This window comes from Capra hircus, chromosome 9, assembly GCF_001704415.2.
Source record: "Capra hircus breed San Clemente chromosome 9, ASM170441v1, whole genome shotgun sequence".
Taxonomy (NCBI): Eukaryota; Metazoa; Chordata; class Mammalia; order Artiodactyla; family Bovidae; genus Capra; species Capra hircus.
The window spans coordinates 88,501,221-88,519,395 of NC_030816.1; the positions used below are offsets into that span (position 1 = coordinate 88,501,221).

The 18,175-nt window shown below is 53.3% G+C and overlaps 1 protein-coding gene across 1 annotated transcript in view; it reads right to left on the reverse strand.

The window, feature by feature from the left end:
- PDE10A (phosphodiesterase 10A) overlaps window positions 1-9,619 on the reverse strand; it is a 777,492-nt gene extending 767,873 nt beyond the window's left edge. The window contains exon 1 of the mRNA XM_013966645.2: window positions 9,063-9,619. The gene's annotated coding sequence lies outside the window, so the exon portion shown is untranslated. The remainder of the gene's footprint in view (window positions 1-9,062) is intronic.

An 18,175-nucleotide genomic window follows, 5' to 3' on the forward strand; every position in this document is an offset into this window, starting at 1 on the left:
GGCAGTGAGGATCCTTGTCCAAGACAGTTAACCTGACTCTGATCATCAGGGGACGTCAGATGAAACCAAACTGGCAATTCCTAAAAGATGGCTGACCTGGACTCTTCAAAACTGTCAACGTCATGGAGCGCCTCTAGATTAGAGACAACGCGACAGCTAAATGCCACACGCGATTCTTGACAGAATCCTAGATCGAGAGGGAAGGACACAGACTATTATTGGCGGAATTTGAACATGTGCTCCCACTAGATAATAGTATATCAATGCTTAAGCGTCCTCAGTGTGATTGCTGGATTGTGGTCATTTAGGAGAATGCCTTGCTCTTAGAAAATAAATCTGGAGTCTAAGTCATCACAATGTCTGCAAATAACTCTCAAGTGGTTCAGCCAAAAATAATAATCCTCCCACGAGAAAGAAGAAGAGAAAGGGAAAGAGGAGACGACAGCATAGCCAAAGTTTGTCCTAGCCCCTCGGGAGTGAGGAGAACCCCCACCTCATCTGAAATTTGGTTTGGATGTCCAGACCGGTGATCCCACACAAGCATCAAGAGAGTGTGGAAAAGTCTGCTCTCCCATAATGAGGCTTCGCTAGGGGAGAGGGGCAGACTCCTGAAACTGTGCCTGAAAGTGGCCTGGGAGCCAGCACGTGTGGGTTTCACTGCGGTTCCAGGAGGTGCAGGGTTTAGGGCTCTTGTGGATTGAGGAGCTCCCACTGGCACCAAGGGAAGGACCAAGTGGGCTGTCGGATCAGCTGGCCTAGGTTTGGAGCAGACGGGAAGCTGGGTGGTGGTATCTGAAAGCTGTCTGCAGGGAACCATCAGAAATGGAGTCCAACGTTGTATCACATTGTCACACTGGTGCCACAGGTGAAGAGGAGAGGACCTCTCAGGCGTTGCATGAATCCTATAGTTTTTCTGTCGATAAAACCCTTTTCAAGATAGAAAGTGGGAGAAGAGAAGCTGTTCCTACTTCCCTCTCATTAGTCCAAGGCATTAATGTCTTAAAATTCATGTAGTCGTAAGGACAACTATTTTTATAAATATGCAACACTGTTTTAATCATCTGTGTGTGCTTAATCTCAAAGCCAATGTTCTTTCACAAATGAAAGATTTTACAGCTCAGTATAAATATTCCTCCTTATCTCTAGCCATTTACAAGTAGAATTATCATGGTCACTATTAAATAGAATACTCAACACTTTAAGTTGCCTGAGTTACAAAAACATTGGTCGTTTCACTTAAGAAACCCAGTGCCTACTGTGTAACATGTACTATATCAAGGGCAAGACAGGAATTATCAGTTCTAGACGAAGCCTTCCGTAAACACACCAGCTAAGACACTGCCCCTGCCCTTTGCGAGTTTATATTCTGTCAATATTTAAGAATCTTAAAGTATACAAAATGCATAAAAGTCATGAAACCCAGACACATCATTGCAGTCATGAGAGAATTCAAGAGTAAAACTTACACCGATCAGAATTTTCATGGATCACCTCAGAAAGTGTATTCATATCCTATTTTATAATAATATACACTCTAAATGACACAACTCTTTCTCTGTTCTTACATAAATTTACAGCAAAATCAAAACCCTGTGCCTGTTTACAGTAGCTGACTGGGACAGAACACGATACCATATCCACATTTGCTCCAAGCAGGAAGCTGGAAAAGAAACACTGGCCCATAAATCCTGAAACTCATCACAGTTACAATCACCTCACATCTAGTACTGCTCGGACCTCAAATATTCTATCCCACTGATTGACTCGAGGAGCGTGCTTATATTTGCTAATCACTCCGATTTCGCGTCCCTGAAGTAGAATCTCCACAGTGAGAGTAGGTCAAGCTGCACAAGAAAACTGGGGCAGCTGTGGGCAAACAGGCCTTTGGCGGAGTTGTGGTGGTTGTCACCTCTTTGATCCCACTTCTGTATCTGAAAATTTACCAACAGATACATTCATGTGTGTGTGTGTGTGTGTGTGTGTGCGTGCATGCATGCATGCTTAGTCGTGTCCAACTCTTTGTGACCCCGTGGACTACAGCCACCAGGCTCCTCTGTCCGTGGATTTTTCCAGGCAAGAATACTGGAGTGGGCTGCCATTCCCAACTCCAGGGGACCTTCCCCACCAGCGACCTAAGCTGCATCTCTCGAGTCTCCTGCATTGACAGGCAGATTCTTTGCCATTGACATTCTCTACCTGGGGGACCCCAAGATTCATTCACACTTGTGCTCAAAAAATACAGCGTAGTTGTCTGTTATAACCTTCTTTATAAAAACAAAAGACTAGTAGTCCCACAAGAATTCAATTAATGGCTCAGTGGGAAAGAATCCACCTGCCAATGCAGGAGACACAAGAGCTTCAGGTTAGGTCGATTTGGTGGAAGATCCCCTGGAGTAGGAAATAGCAACCCACTCCACTTCTTGCCTGGAAAATCCCACGGACAGAGGAACCTGGTGGGCTACAGTCCATGAGGTCACAAAGAATCAGACGCTGAGCATGACTGCAGAAATGCCTGTTGCCCTGTGCTGTGGAATCTACACAGACGATAAAAACCAAGCAGATCCGTATATGGCGGCAAATTTCCAATACGAGGGTAAGTGAACAAAGAAAGACTGGGGAAGAGTCAACACTGAATGCTTGCGTTTGTCTCAGGAAGGGGTATCAAGTAGGCACCCTGGTACAGTTGACCCCTGAGCAATGGCACAAGTTCACTTCTACACAGACGTTTTCCAGTAAATACAAACAGGATCACATGACCCACAGTTGGTGGATCTGCACTTGCTGAGCCAAAGATGGGGAGGGCTGACTATGGGGCTTGAGCGTTCCTGGATTTTGGTATCCGCGGTGAGTTCTGGCACCAATATCTCGAGGATATTAAAGGACGGCTGTATACAGCCAGAATACTGGTCAGTGACATAACAACCTGGTCACATTGGTGACCTTTGGGAAAGGCTAGTGGGGTTAGGGGAGGATAGACATATTTTGCCTCTTATTCTGTATACCCTCGTGTGATATTTACCGTTCTTATTGTGTGTGTGTGTATACATGTATGTATGTATGTGTGTCTGTGTGTACACGTGTACATAATATGGTGAGAATAACAGCTGTGATTGCTATGCCATGTTCATCAAGAAGAAATGGGAAAGTTGAAGAGCTCTTAACAACCATCTCACATCACGGTTGAGCAGCTCTCCTCCCGCTAACAAGGTGAAGATAACTCCAGGTTAGCTGAGAAGCCGAGGTCCCACTTACAGGGTTAAGGCCCATCGTGGAAGCATCTCCATGTGGCCCTCCCCTCTGTTTATCTGCAGTCCTGTGTCTGCACTGGTAGGAAGGGGAGAAGGGGTGTCTGTGGTGAAAGGGAGGGGCTGGCGAACCAGTGCCTTGACGGAACTGCTTGCACCGCGAAGAGCTGCCTCCAAATCGTAGACGAGAAGGTGCCCTCTGTTCACACCCCACCAGAGTGCCTGGTGGTTCTGGAAAGAATGGAAGGAAAGCATTGCGCCATCCACCAGCCTGCCCAAACCGTGCAGATTTTAAATGACTTCCCTTCCCCAGCCTTTTGGGTCAGTAAGAACCGCTGTTCATCTTCTTTGTGAGCTAGACTTTAAGCTTGGAGGTCAGTTATGGTTTAACCCACTTGCTTCTTCATGCAATCCTATTCAAAGTCTTGGAAACTGGACCCCCCAGGTCATCTGGTTCAACCTTCTGAGGCTACAGACGCAGGAACAGGGGACAGGCGAGTCTCCTCAGACACACGGGACTCCCTTTCTGGTGCACAGGTGAAGGCTCCACCTGGACACCACCCTGTGTATCCCTGTCCTTCTTTCCCCCTGAGCTCCCCTCCTCCCGCCACCATCTTTGGCACATCACAGGGCAACCTGGCCTTTCTGATGGGAGCCAGAGAAACTAAGGAGAGAATCAAAAAACCAAGCACCTGGACAGTAACTCTATTTGCTTCTGCAGAATGTGTGCTTGAGAGATTTTCTTTAGCATCAGTTTCTTCCAGGGGTCATGCCCTCTCTTTCACATTCATGACTGTAAACCACTCTTCAAGAGATCTTCCATAATAATAAAAATCTAATCAGTTGTTCTTAAAAAAAAAACATTAATCCATTAATCTGTTAGGAAAAAATCACTTCAGCTGACTTTAGGGGGTCGTGTAGATGCAGTCAGCTAAGAACCTAGAGCTCAGCCTTAACTGGTTTCGTGCATGCTCAGTTGCTCAGTCGTGTCCGACTCTTCGAGACCCCATGAACTGTAGCCCACCAGGCTCCTCTGTCCATGGGATTCTCCAGGCAAGGAGACTGGAGAGGGTTGTCATTTCCTCCTCCAGGAGATCTTCTCAGCCCAGGGGTGGAGCCCACGTCTCCTGTGGTTCCTGCACTAGCAGGCAGGTTCTTTACCACCGAGCCGCCCGGGAAGCCCAACTGCTGCAATGCTGTGTGAGTCAATCAAAGTTTCTGTGTAAATAAGAATTCCTTGAAAAGGCACCATCTGAAGAGCATTGGTGATGGACAGGGAGGCCTGGCATGCTGCGATTCATGGAGTCGCAAAGAGTCGGACATGACTGAGCGACTGAACTGAACTGAACTGAAGAGAATGAAAAAAATAGAAGTATCTCCTTAAGGGGTAAGATCAATAAACATAATTATTCAGTGTTTCCACCGTAGACTCATCCCATACAGTGTTTGACGTATAGCCCCCATCATCTTCACGGCCAGCTGAAACTCTAACACACGCTCGTGTCTACGTTCAAAGCCACAAAGGACAGTAGAAACAAAACGGAAATCGTGGCTGCCACTGCGGATCTGCACACCAAGTTCCTCTAAGTTGTAAAGGCAAAACCTTTGCATGTTTAACATTGCATGCAAATTCCTCCCATCAGTAGAGTGAACATTTTGGTCAGAGAAGTTGGAGCCACAAGAGAACCATATTCTGACCATCGTCACGATTTTACACACACACACCAGATGACTTCAATGGACAGCCAAAGAAATGCTCAGCCCAACTAGCACGGGGCACTTCACTTGCCACTCACTCCAGATGAACAAATAGGTCAGAGAGAAAAAGGGACATCCATGTGAGTTCACAACGACCCATTCACCATCTTCATTCATCCCATAAGGAATCTCTAGGAGAGAAACTAGGAACAAGATAGGGGCCGTCACAGGAAACCCCTGCCTGGGGCCTGAGTGGAGACCCACCCTCCTGGCTGGGCGCAGGCTGGCAGGACGTGGAAAGGAGCAACGGTTTTCTGTCCTTCTGTTCAAAGTTCCCCCTCCACTCTCTCCAGGCAGCCTGTCTGCTTATCAGCTGTTTAAAACTTTAAACCGAGCCAACCTGCTGACAGGCGGTCTTGAAATCAGTGGCTCCCTCTGAAACTTAATTTCCAATTGCCTTAATCTAATACATGCCATAATGTGCTTTCAGTGGTTGAAATGAACAAGCGCATCAGCCTTCCAAGTTGTCGGAACTCAGAAGACAGCCCTCCCGACATCCCAGGTCAGCACCTTTCTCTGCTGTTTGGTGTGTGGGTTGCCAAGCTCGGCTGAAAGACTCAGAGGGAAAACACCAACCTTGAGCTGGAGAGGAGGTAAGACCCAGATCCTCAGCCACGCGCGAGAGTCCCTGCTCATTCAGCGCAAGTGCAGAGCCACCTGCCACTCAGACCCAGGTCTCCACCTGGCCTCCCGTCTCCTGTGGTCCAGGTACCCACAGCCCTACTGCCGTAGAAGTAGAGATGGTCGCCACCGCATTCGGTGAGCATCGCGGGGATCACTTCCCAAGTGAATGCATTCACCCTCCTGTGATATCTGAGTGTTCACACACTTCATGGTTTCTACAGTTATGTATTTACAGGCAATTATCCAGTACCAATTTTATATGCCAAAGCAAAGGCTACAGTAAAAACATTAGACAGTTCCAAGTTTGAACAAAGCCCATCTATACAGCAAGTCACTTCAAAATTATGATAACCTCTGAATACCACAGATACAGGTACTTACTACTGCCCATCATGGCTTGCAAAATATACTCGGCCGGGTTCTACCACACTCGGGCATGTGGGATTTTTCTTATTGTTGGTGCAAGACCTCCAGCATGTAGCTTTTAAATTCTAATACCACATAATTCCACCAAGAGGACGATAAATGTTTGTTAAAATAGTATTCTTATTGCTTTTTATAACTGGCAGCCAGGCATTCACTAATTCTTAAAAAATGGCATAAAAATGTAAACAGGTTGTTAGTTACCAGGATGATCACGTCAGTTCCCGTAGGCTTCACCAGTTGCTTAAGCAAGGGAACATGGTATGCACCTTTGAGAGCAACCTCAGGCCAACACTAAATGCTGAGTATGGGACTGATGAATCTGTCAGACACCCGTGGTGATACAGAGTCGTTCTCCCCAAAGATGGAAAAATACCGACCAGTCATTGCAACAGCTGAATGTCTTACCGAATGCCATGTTTGCAGCAAGATGAATGGACGAAAGGTACTGACTTCTACTCTCAGATGGTAACTGAGCCAAGAAAGTCAAAACACGGGCAGACACTGAGCTGCAACCTCTTCTGGGGTGAGTGGCTGGCTTTGCTCACATCTGCTTCCCTTAAATCCCACTGCTAGGGGACAGCCAGGTCTGAACCTTGGCTTTGGAACGCACACGAACCACACGCAGTGCCAAGTGGACACACACATCCAGGCTCTCTGAGCAGCCAGGACTTGGGTGACTTTGTGTCTCTCATGACGTCAAAGGAGAAGAGCCATGGGCTCCATCTTGAGACACACACCCAGTCCCCGGGTGCCTGGCCCTGCCCCGACGCCGAGCAGCACCAACCAGGAGCCCTTGCGCATTGCCCACATGCCCTCTCAGCTCCTCGTCCACAGCTCCACCAACAGCCAAACACCTGCCTCTGGTTCCTATTTCCTTTGTATTTTAGCCTACAGCCCAGAAAAGAGCTTGCCTGGCTCACTTGGGCCTACCTTTAACCAGACTCAGACTGCTTTCAGTGAAATAAAAGGTGTCTGTTTGGGTTCCTTTCATGTGGCAGTCGGATATCCAAGTACTACTCTGGCTTCCCTAGGAAATTCCCCACCTTCACTTTTTCATGGGTCTGATTCCAGGCCAAGGATCCCCTGGCTGCTGGCACCTCCAGCATCTCCCCTTGAGATCACAGCCCAGCACTGGATTGGCCTCAGACCTCCCCTCCAACTTGGGGAGGTTGCATAGGGAGGTCTGGCTGAGCAGGGGCTCAGGATTCAACATGACGCAGCCCTGAGCATCCTCCGACCAGAGCAGCCTGGGAGAAAGCAGCAGCCCTCCCCAGGGCCCTCGGCAGCCCCCAGACACCCCGGCACCCCGCCCTGCAGACGCAGGTGTCCTGCACAAGACGTCAGTGCAGGCCACACATCTGTGGGGCGGCTTGTCACCCCCAGGGCCATGACGCCAGGCAGCTGGGGGAATGGGAGGGGGGAATGGCCAGCAACCTCGGGGGCCCAAACTCCTCCCGCCCCCTCTCCACCCCCCACACAGAGTTTCCAAGTTCAGGCAAAGGTGGGTCCTCAGTGTGGGCCTCATCAGCTCCATCCCAGCCCACCCCCAATTTCCCGGAGATACATGCAAAATCCCATCTGTGGGGTGGGGGGGAAAGTGGGCTCAAGTTGCTCTGACAAGGCAGCTGCTGTGGAGGAAGGCTGGAACATTCCTGCAGAGGTTCTCAACTCCCAAACCTCCCTGGCCGGCTCCTTCCCGTGCCTCCCCCCCCCTCCCCCTACCTTGCTCCTCGCAGCCGCCCTCAAACCAGGCCGTGGGTTCCTCCTCCGGGAGCTGGGGCTCGCCTCCACCCTCCAGGGCTTTTCGCTTCTTCGACATCTCTGCCAGGGCTGGGGCTCTGGGGTGCTCTTTCCCCACCCCCAGCCTCCCCCCCCCCCACAACCTCGGAGAGGAGAGTGAAGGTGGGGTTAGCTGGAGGGGAGGGAGCCGGGAAGAGGGCTGGGGGGACGCTGCCGGAGGAGGGAAGGCACTTCGGAGGAGCAGGAAGGCTGCCGGAGGCAGGGACCTGGCGGGCAGGCGGGCACTGAGATCCTAGGAGCGGTCCCTGCAGACCTACGTCTAGGGGGCTGTGTGCTCTCTCTCTCCGTCTCTCTCCCTGCCTCTCTCTCTCTTCCCCTCTCCCTCTCTCCTTCCTCTCTTTCCTTCCCCTGGAAGGGTAAGCCCAGAGGAAAAAGAGACCCAACAAAACCCGGGAGAGGAGGTTCCTGGCCCCTCAGCCGGTTTCTTTCTGATGTAGGAGAGGGTGGGAGGGTGGGTGCCGGTACCAGGACTGCTGGCCCTGCCTGGGAAGAACTGAGGACCTGGGCAGTGGGGTGGGGGTGTCTGTGGCGTTGGGGAGGAAGTATTTGCAGAGGACTGCAAGGAGAACTGGGTGGAAGGAAGGAAGGAAGAGGCTGCAGGATGCCAAAAAAGTGATGCCTTCGGGTGCTAGGGGCACAGACCCCCTCCTTGGCCGTGACATCATCTGGGCTTTTGCAAAAGGGGCTGGGGGAGGTGGGAAGGTGGTGGGTGGGCCCGGGGGGGGGGGTGGCGGCAGAGCCCAGAGGCACAGAGGGCAGGGGGTCTTGTCCCCCTTCAGAACCCGGGAGCCAGGAGGGTGGGGGCCGACTCCCGAGGCCCTCTGGGATCCAGGCTCGCAGCGCGGCCTTTTGCAGCTGGAGGGCAGCCTTCCCCAGAACTTGGAGCTGGGAGCGCTGGCTGGGCGAGGCTGGAGTCGCTGGAGTTGGCTGCGGACCCCCTCACCTCCTCTGCCACCCCTCCAGGCTTCTGGTTTTACCCACTTGAGTCTCTTCTTTTTAATCACTTCCCCTCAACATCCCTTCCTCAAGAGAGTCATGTCCCCAGACCACACACACACACACACACACACACACACACACACATGCACTTCCTTATTGCCCAGAGGGATGAGGGAAATGATAACTTTTTTGACGTAGGGAAAAGGTTAGATTCTAGTTTTTCCAGACTCCCAAGGGTTAAGTAATAGGTAAAAGCAAGAGTCCACTTACCCGCCAAAGTATGCGAAGCACCTATCTGCTTTCCACTTCAACTTCACACATTTAAAAGAAAGAGGAGCAGCAAAGAAGGGGGGGTGGGAAGCAGGCGAGCCAGGAGCCGGGTGGGTCCGGGGCTCCATTGAGAACTGCGCAGAACAAGTTGCCCATGAGCCCGGGTGGCCCGAGTTCATGACCTCTCCAAGAACACTCGCTCCGGCTCCGCTCCGCAGGCACGTCCCAAAGGCTTGGGGCAGTCCTCATTTCGCGCTGGTCATCTCGGAAAAGGAGGGAGACAACTCTAAGCCGAGGGGGTCTTTCCTCTTGCCCTCTTGTCCTTCTGGGGGGTCTCCAGGAAAGCCTCGCCCAGGCGCCAAGGAAGACCGGTCCATCTCAGCTCACCCTCCTTGCGGCCGCAACTTTGGACCGCACACCTATAGGGAACACGGGTGCGAAGGTGCGTGCGTGTCTGAGTGTGCGTGTGTGCGAGTGCGCGAGTGTGCCCGCCCGTGTGCCCGCGCGCACCGGGCTGTGGGTGCATGTGCTTGTCGGGAACGGCGCTCCCCGGCTGCCTGGAACTTGGAGAGTTTTCCTTTAAGCCGGAGCTGCGGCTCGGACACCCCCCCTCGCGTCCAACAGGAGGCGATGACGTCTGTAGCCTCGTTGCCAGCCAGTCCCCAGGCTGCCGCTGCCGTTCATTGACAGGAGCGGGCGCTCCGACGTCAGCAGCCGGACCTTTGGCAAAGCCGCTCCGGCAGGAGACGGCTCCCACCCCCGCACCTGCCAGCCCGCCCGGGGCGGGGAGGGGATGAAATCAAAGTCTCTGGGGAGGGGCCCGGGGAGGCGCTGGGGCTGTGGGGGTTGGGGGTGGCGGACTCCGATCTGCCTCCTTTGTCCTGGAGCCCCGGAGTTTATAAATAGTGCTGTCTCCAGCCAGACTCGCAGCGCGCCCCCCCCCCACCTCCTGACCGCGCACCCCGCAGCGCCCCCGCCCCTGCCCGGCTCGCGCGGCCCGGAGGGAGGAGGGGAGGGGGCGGGGAAGCGGGGAGTGGAAATAGACGTTGCTTCGCTTCCCTCTTCCCCATTCACAGATTCGATTTGAGTCTTTGGGCGGCCCCTCGGCTCCGCGAGCCGCAGTGAATGGGAGCGTGCCCGCGCGCGGGGACCACTGGGCGCGCGGGATGCCGCCCTCGCGGGGGGCGCTCCTCCTGCGCGGAACCCGCGCCCTCTCCTAGGTGCGGGTGGGTGGACTCCCCAACGGCCACCTTGGAGGGACCGAGAGCCTGGCCTCCCACCCGGGGGTTCTTGTTACTGCCCCTGCAGTGCTGGAAGGCCAAACGCAGAGCGAGCTGCGCTCAGCCGCGGAGAGCCAGGACGCGCAGGCAACCAGGCCCAGTCCGGGGCGACCGAGATCGTAGCCACAGCGATGGGAGCGGCCAGGAGGCGCGGGACAGTGGCCGAAGCCACGGGCATCACCTCCCTCTGCTCAGCCTGGGCGGCACAAGCCGGCGCCCTCTGGGTTCCAGAACCCCAGGGCGCAGGGGTGCGGGCTGCGGAGGACCGCGCAGCGGTGGGTTCCCACCCTCCCAGCCCAGCTCTCGGGGGATCCGTGGGCTCGCGTCCGCTGCGCGCTGCTGCGGGGAACCAAGGGCTGGCGAGGCCCACGCCGACCGGGAGTGGGACGCGGCGCCCCCTCCTGGGCCCCCCGACCCCACTTCTCCTCTGGGATCCCACAGTTCTCAGGCGCCCTGCTCATTGCGGGCGCTGGATGGACGCTGGCAAAAGCTGCCATGGGACTCAGAGAGCAGGGTGGCCGAGAGGTCCCGGGCGTCTCTGCTGCCGACGCCCAGCAGCAGGGAGGCTGACCTGCTGACCCTTCTGAGCCAGGTTTGGGTGCCCGCTCCGGGGGGCCCTTCTCCCACCTCAGGCCCTGACCCGGGCCCCTCTCCCTGCTAGAGTAACCGCTTTCCCTTTGCGCCGCTTCCCAAGTCCTCTGTTGGGCCAGGCCCACTCCAAGCATGCTGTCCGTCTGTCTCCCAAGGGGAAAAAACAAGTCTTGACACATATCCTGTATCCCTCCACCCAGTTTCTCTCCCCTTGACCACTCTGTCTCTGATTTCTCTCCTCTCACTGGCTCTTGAATCCAGGCCTACAGGATGGTCTGAGGAGATCTAATTCAGGGACTTAGCAAAATCAGCTCTGCCGCAGGTCAGAGGTCACCCTGAGTGCTTAGAGCAAAGGTCAGTTCTTAAGCCTCAGCCTTAACTGACTTGCGCACCATGTTGGACAGAGTCTTGGGTCCCCTTCCCTCCAGTGGACACACCGTCCCGGGCTTCCATCCTGCCTTCCCGGTCATTCCCTGTGGGTCACCTTAGTGGAATCTGCGTCCCCCCATTTCTTGATGCTGGAGCCCAGCTTCCATCCTGCCTTCCCGGTCATTCCCGCTGGGTCACCTTAGTGGAATCTGCGTCTCCCCATTTGCTTGATGCTGGAGTTGCCCGTGGCTCCCTTACCTACGCTGTCATTCGCCTCCTTGCTAGTCTTACTCTGCCTCCAGCTCTTAAGTCCAGTCTCAACCCTGAAGAGTCAGCATTCATATATTCAGCTCAGAGCTCTCCCTGAAATGTTGGGGTTGCCTGTCTCACTCACACCTCTACCTGGGTGTCTAAAAAGCACCAGAAACTCATCAGGACTCCCTGGGTTCCTGATTTCACCCTCACCCCAAACCTGCTCTGCCCACAGTTCTTCCCACCTGTGTAAAAGGATGTCTCATCCTCACTGTTGCCCTTGGGCCAAAATATTGGGGTACAGTTGACTCCTTCTGTGTCCGCCTCCCACATTCCATCTGCCGGCAGTTGCTGTTCCCTCTACCTTTGGACCTGGACAAGCTCCACGGCCCCCACCACGCAGCCCAGCTCCACCGCCTCCTGCCTGGGCTGCAGCTCCTGCCCCCGCCCTGCCCGTGCGCCGGCCACGCAGCCATCAGAGCCGGTCAGGATGCACGACCAGGTCTCTGGCGTCTCCCCCACAGTGATGCCGGGTCCCTGCAGCGGCTGGCATCCCTCTCTGGCTCACCCTCTTCCTTCCCCACTCCCTGGTCCCCAGTGCCACTGAACTTTCCTGGAACCCACTCAGAACTCTTCCAGAACCCCCTCAGAACTTTCCTGGAACCCACCCAGAACTCTTCCAGAACCCCCTCAGAATTAGCCCAGAAACCACTCAGAACTTTCCTAGAACCCACTCAGAACTCTTCCAGAACCCCCTCAGAATTAGCCTAGAAAACACTCAGAACCCCCTCAGATCTTTCCTAGAACCTACTCAGAATTCTTCCAGAACCCCTTCAGAGCTTTCCTAGAACCCCCTCAGAACTTTCCTAGAACCCACTCAGAGCCTCCTCAGAACCTTGCTAGAACCCACTCGGAGCTCTTCTAGAACCCCCTCAGAACTTTTCTAGAACCCCCTCAGAACTTTCCTAGAACCCACTCAGAGCTCTTCTAAAACCCCCTCAAAACTTTCCTAGGACCCACTCAGAGCCTCCTCAGAACTTTCCTAGAACCCCCTCAGAACTTTTCTAGAACCCCCTCAGAACTCTTCCAGAACCCCCTCAGAATTAGCCCAGAAACCACTCAGAACTTTCCTAGAACCCACTCAGAACTCTTCCAGAACCCCCTCAGAACTTTCCTAGAACCCACTCAGAGCTCTTCTAGAACCCCCTCAAAACTTTCCTAGGACCCACTCAGAGCCTCCTCAGAACTTTCCTAGAACCCCCTCAGAACTTTTCTAGAACCCCCCTCAGAAGTCTTCCAGAACCCCCTCAGAATTAGCCCAGAAACCACTCAGAACTTTCCTAGAACCCACTCAGAACTCTTCCAGAACCCCCTCAGAATTAGCCTAGAAACCACTCAGAACCCCCTCAGATCTTTCCTAGAACCCACTCAGAGCTCTTCTAGAACCCCCTCAAAACTTTCCTAGGACCCACTCAGAGCCTCCTCAGAACTTTCCTAGAACCCACTCAGACCTCTGCAACTGCGGATCCCCTCCAGATCCTCCTACTGAAGACCCTCAAGATGACCTCTCTTTCTCCTCGCCTCTACTCACGGGCCTCCTCTGAGAAGCCCTGGAGGGCGCCTCACCTAGAGCTCGCCCCCGGCTCCAGCCCCTGTCCTTGCGCAGGAACAGCGCTTCCGGCCGCTCCTTCTGCTCTGCTCATTTGCCTTGTTTGTTGTCTCACCCTCAGTTGCTAGCTTCTCGAGGACAGGGGGGGTTGCCTGTGGTTATAGTTGCGTCAGAAAGTAGACTTGGCCTCAGGGAAGTTCCTCACTCACCATACATTCTAGAGATGCTGGGTTTGCAGGAGAAGGGGATGACAGAGGAGGAGATGGTTGGATGGCATCACTGACTCGATGGACATGAGTTTGGGTAAATTCTGGGAGTTGGTGATGGACAGGGAGGCCTGACATGCTGTGGTCCATGGGGTCGCAAAGAGTCAGACATGACTGAGCGACTGAACTGAAATGAACTGAACTGAACTAGAAGAAGGTGGGCTTGGAGGCTGGCAGGCGGCCTCTGTCCGTCACAATGGTCCCCAGATCAATCCATCTGGGAGGGTGGGAGCCCCTGCCTGAGACCAGTCAGGCCTCTGGGTGACTCAGTTCTCTGCTCAGTCACTTTCTGCTTCCGTTGATTCTGTCTCTTTTTATCTCCCTGTCGGGTTTTTCTTTCCTGCCGAGCCTCAAGCCTGCTGTGGTCCACACAGAGGTAAAAAGGACCCCGGCTGCCCTGAGTCCTCAGAGACCACACTCCTTCCCTTGAGCCCTTTAGTAGTGGGTTCCCACTACTCCTAGAGAGTAAATGCCCAGTTCCCAAAACTTCAGAATGCCCCCTTGCACACCCAACATTATACTCATTCAGCAACCACTGAGCTTGGGGGCAAAGCTCAGAGGCCCTGGTCTCTGCAGCGATCCCCGGGCACAGAAGAGGCCCTGGGCCTGCGGCGTGCCTTCTGCAGGTGGCCTGGCGCGCTGTGGGGTGCCCCCCGAGGAGGCCCCCCAGGGCCAGAGGCAGGAGAGGGATTGTTTGGAAGGCCCAGTGCTCCAGTGTCAGGCTGAGGAGTTGAAGCCACATTCTGAAGGCCCTGGTGGGTGGGCTTCGAGAAAGAGGTGGGATGGAGTCCTCTGTGTGCAAGGGAGACAGCTGGGGAGTGGTGGAAAGGAAGCAGGACCAGAGGCAGGGCGAGTGGGCGGCCCAGAGGCTGCTTTCATGGATCCCAAGTTGAAGGAGGGAACCGGGCTGGCCGTGTGGGTGAGAGGAGGGAGGAAGTGAGGATGCCGGAAATAGTTCTGGGTGCTCACGTGATGGCCCATCTTCTGAAGTAGCATCTGAAAACTCAGCCCAGCTGAGCTGAGGATTCCAAAGAGGCTGACGTCAAGGAGCAGGCAGGCTGGCACCACTGGACGCCACAAGCGAGGGCTGAGATCAGTCACCCGCTCTGCACATCCGGAAACCCCATGTCCCCCTGTCACCTGCCAGCCTGAGCAGGTGAGGGGGGCGGGGCTCGGGGGAGGACTCGGGGCAGGCCCGCTTGGTCACCCTGGAAGGGGAGCCTGAGTTTCCCGCACGCTGGCCACTGCTTCCCCCAAAGGCATCAGATGACGGGACAGGATGAGGCCCTTTCGCTGAAACTGCCGAAAGGGGAAATGGACCAGTGATGCGAGTTAGCAAAGGTCGTGGGCTCTGAGGGCAACTCCCCAACTGCAGTCAGGACATCCTGGCTGTGACCTGGCCTTCCCCGGCTCCATCTAGAATAAAAGCCTCGGGGTGGGCGGGCAGGCAGCCTGGGGCTTGTTCTGATACCTGCAAGGCTCAGCTTGAGGGGGTGGGGGCTGCCTCCCTCAGGGACGGTTCATTCATTCCCCCTGGTTCTTGGAAGAGCATTTCCAGGTTCTTTTGGTTCCAAGAAGTGAGATCTTTGGATAATTGGGTGTTAATTCTCACTGATTCCAAGAACAGTCTGGGGAAAACAAGCGAAATCAGAGCAGGCTTCTGACCAAGTGGCCTGCTTGGAAAACAGGGGTGAGGACTCTGCTGACCGCCGAGCACAAGCATTTCTGCTCCTGGAAGAACTTCTAAATTGTGGGAAGTGATTTTTCAAACGGGAACGGTAGACACAGAAAGTCTGAAAGCAGCTTATTTAACACTGTGAATGGGTTAAACAGAGTCTAATCACTGATTCGCAGAGTGGAAGGAACCTTCAATTAAGTAATGAAACTAATCCCCTAGTCCCAAGTGCTGGGCTATGAATGAGGAAAATGAGGGCAAATAATGTAACACCGACAAACAGCAGTGGGCTTGCGGTGGTTTGTTTTCTATTTAAAGGAAGGACAGTATAGCTGTGGACTGTGTTCAGAGTTTTGAACTGATTATATAAATGCAGAAATTTTATCGCATCCTGTCTGTTCCATAAGTAGTGTGGTTTAATTATCTTAAATATTTCATCTATTTAGAAGTCATCACTCACATTTTTTAGTCTTCTATTTGGAAATACTTTCAAATAACAGAAAACTTGCAAGAATGAAAACAGTACGAGGACCTTTCTGATATCCAGACCCTCCTCTGGTGAGGTGTTAGTCAGACGCATGGTCTCTAGTTTTCTCATTAATAAAGCGTGCATTATCTCTTGGCCTTTTACACCTGAAATACTTCAGTGTGCATTTCCTAAGAATAAGGATATTTCCTTATATAAACACAGCACTGTAGCACTGTATAAACTGTATAAACATACCTGATAAAATACTTTTATCTCACCTCTGTCCATATTCCAGTTTTATCCATTGATCCAATGTCTTTTATTTTACTTTATTTATTTTGCAAGGTAAGTTTTATTTGAGGCAAAATGAGGGCTCTAGCCCAGCAGACAGCATGTCAGGTAGCTCTGAGAAACTACTCCAATCAGGTGGCGGGGTTGGGGGGGGTGGGGGGGAGGAGGTCAATGTATGTGATTCTGGCGAAGGGGGAGTTGATGCAGTTGAACACTTATCCCTTCATGGTGACACAAGATCCAATGTCTTCTAGACTCGCTCTCTCCTCCAAAGCAGAATGCAGTCTGTTGTTGTAAAGTCAGTAAGCTTCGTCCTACTCTGTGACCCCATGGACTATAGCAAGCCAGGCTTCCCTGTCCTTCACGATCTCCCAGAGTTTGCTCAAACTCATGTCCATCGAGTCAGTGATACCATCCAACCATCTCATCCTCCGTCACCCCCTTCTGTTCCCATCTTCAATCTTTCCCAACATCAGGGTCCTTTCCAATGAGTCAGCTCTTCGCCTCCAGTGGCTGAAGTATTACAGTTTCAGCTTCAGCATCAGTCCATCCAATGAATAGTCAGGGTTGATTTCCTTTGGGATGGACTGGTTGGATCTCCTTGCGGTCCAAGGGACTCTCAAGAGTTTTCTCCAGCCCCACAATTTGAAAGTCTATGGATAAGGATTTCATTGAACTGGCCTTGTCTTAGATTTTTTCACTCTGGACCATTTCTAGAACCCTTCTTTGTCTTTTACAACACAGACATTTTGGAGGACTGTGGACACCCCCTCCCCTCATTTTACAGTAAACCGTCCATTTCTTGGCATGAGTCGGTTTGATGTTTCCGCAGGACTGGATTCGGGTGATCTCAGCTGGAACGCTGCCGAGAGGAGGCTGTTTTCTACCAGACTATCGCCTCCAGAGGCCCTGATGTCCACTCGGTTCTCCCTGAGAGTCTGAATCCTGGCCCAGCTCTTGGCTGACACCTCCACTGTGTCATCACGTGTTTGATCTCATGCTCATGGCTAATAAGCATTCCAGGAAGAGTGGCTAGTATTCTGCTCCTCGTTGAAATCGGCCCCGAGTCTGAGGGTTCTGGCTTGGTCTGCTCCTGTCTGGATGGCTTGTGAACTCAGCACACCCTCTGCATTCTCTCGCCAGCCCTGGGGTGGGCGAGAGCCTCCCTTCTCCCTGATTCACACACGCGTGTGTCCACTTATTTGTGATGTTGTGAGTATTGAAGACTTAGGGACTCACAGATTCCCAGTTCTCATGGTTCATAATTCGTTTCTTTCTTAAGATGTGTTTTATTTGTGTATGTAGTTTTGGCCGCACTGGGTCGTCATGGCTGCACGTGGGCTCGCTCTAGCTGTGCTGAGTGGGAGCTGCTGTCTGGTTGTGGTGCCCAGGGCTCTCACTGGGATGGCCTCTCTTGTCGTGGAGCACAGGCTCCAGGCACCTGGGCTCCAGGAGTTGCAGCCCCGGGCTCTAGAGTGCAGGTTCAGTAGTTGAGGTGTGCAGGCTTAGTTGCTTTGCATCATATGGGATCTTCCTGGGCCAGGGACTGAACCCATGTCCCTGGCATTGGCAGGAAGACTCTTAACCAGGATATTTGCTCCATGCGTGCTCAGTCATGTTCAACTCTTTGTGACCCCATGGACTGTAGCCCACCAGGCTCCTCTGTCCATCAGATTTCAAGCAAGAATACTGGACTGGGTAGCCATTCCCTTCTCCAGTGGATCTTCCCCACCAAGGGGTCAAGCCAGCATCTCCTGCGTCTGTTGCATAGGCAGGGGGATCCTTTATCACTGTGCTGCCTGGACCACCAGGGAAGCCCTGTGATTCATCTCTGTATGCGGCTCTTTTGCTCATGTTTGGTCCATGAAGGAATCTGTGAGGGTCCCTATAAACTGGCTCTTGCACACAGGTCATTGTTTGCTGAACTCTTCCTGACTGTTGGCACAGCAAGATAGTACAGGCTTATCTTGTACCATCCTTGCCTCAGCCTGAAATCAGCCAGTTCTTCAAGGAGTGCTGGTCCTTGCTGTGGGATTAGAGACCAAGATCTGGGTGCCAGGGCTGCTCACTGCTACTGAGGGTGTCCTTTCTTCTCGGCCCTTGCAGCTGACAGATCTGGGCAGTTAGCACACACGCTATGCAGATACACACGCACATAGGCAAACATACATGCGCTCCTGTGTCAGGGTCTTTCCTGAATTTCCCATGTTGTTGTCACATGTCCCTTTATCACCGAGATGACCCCCCGCCCCCGCCCCCTCCCGACCACATCAAGGTGTTTAGTCAGTTGCTCATCTCCACAAGGTGTCTG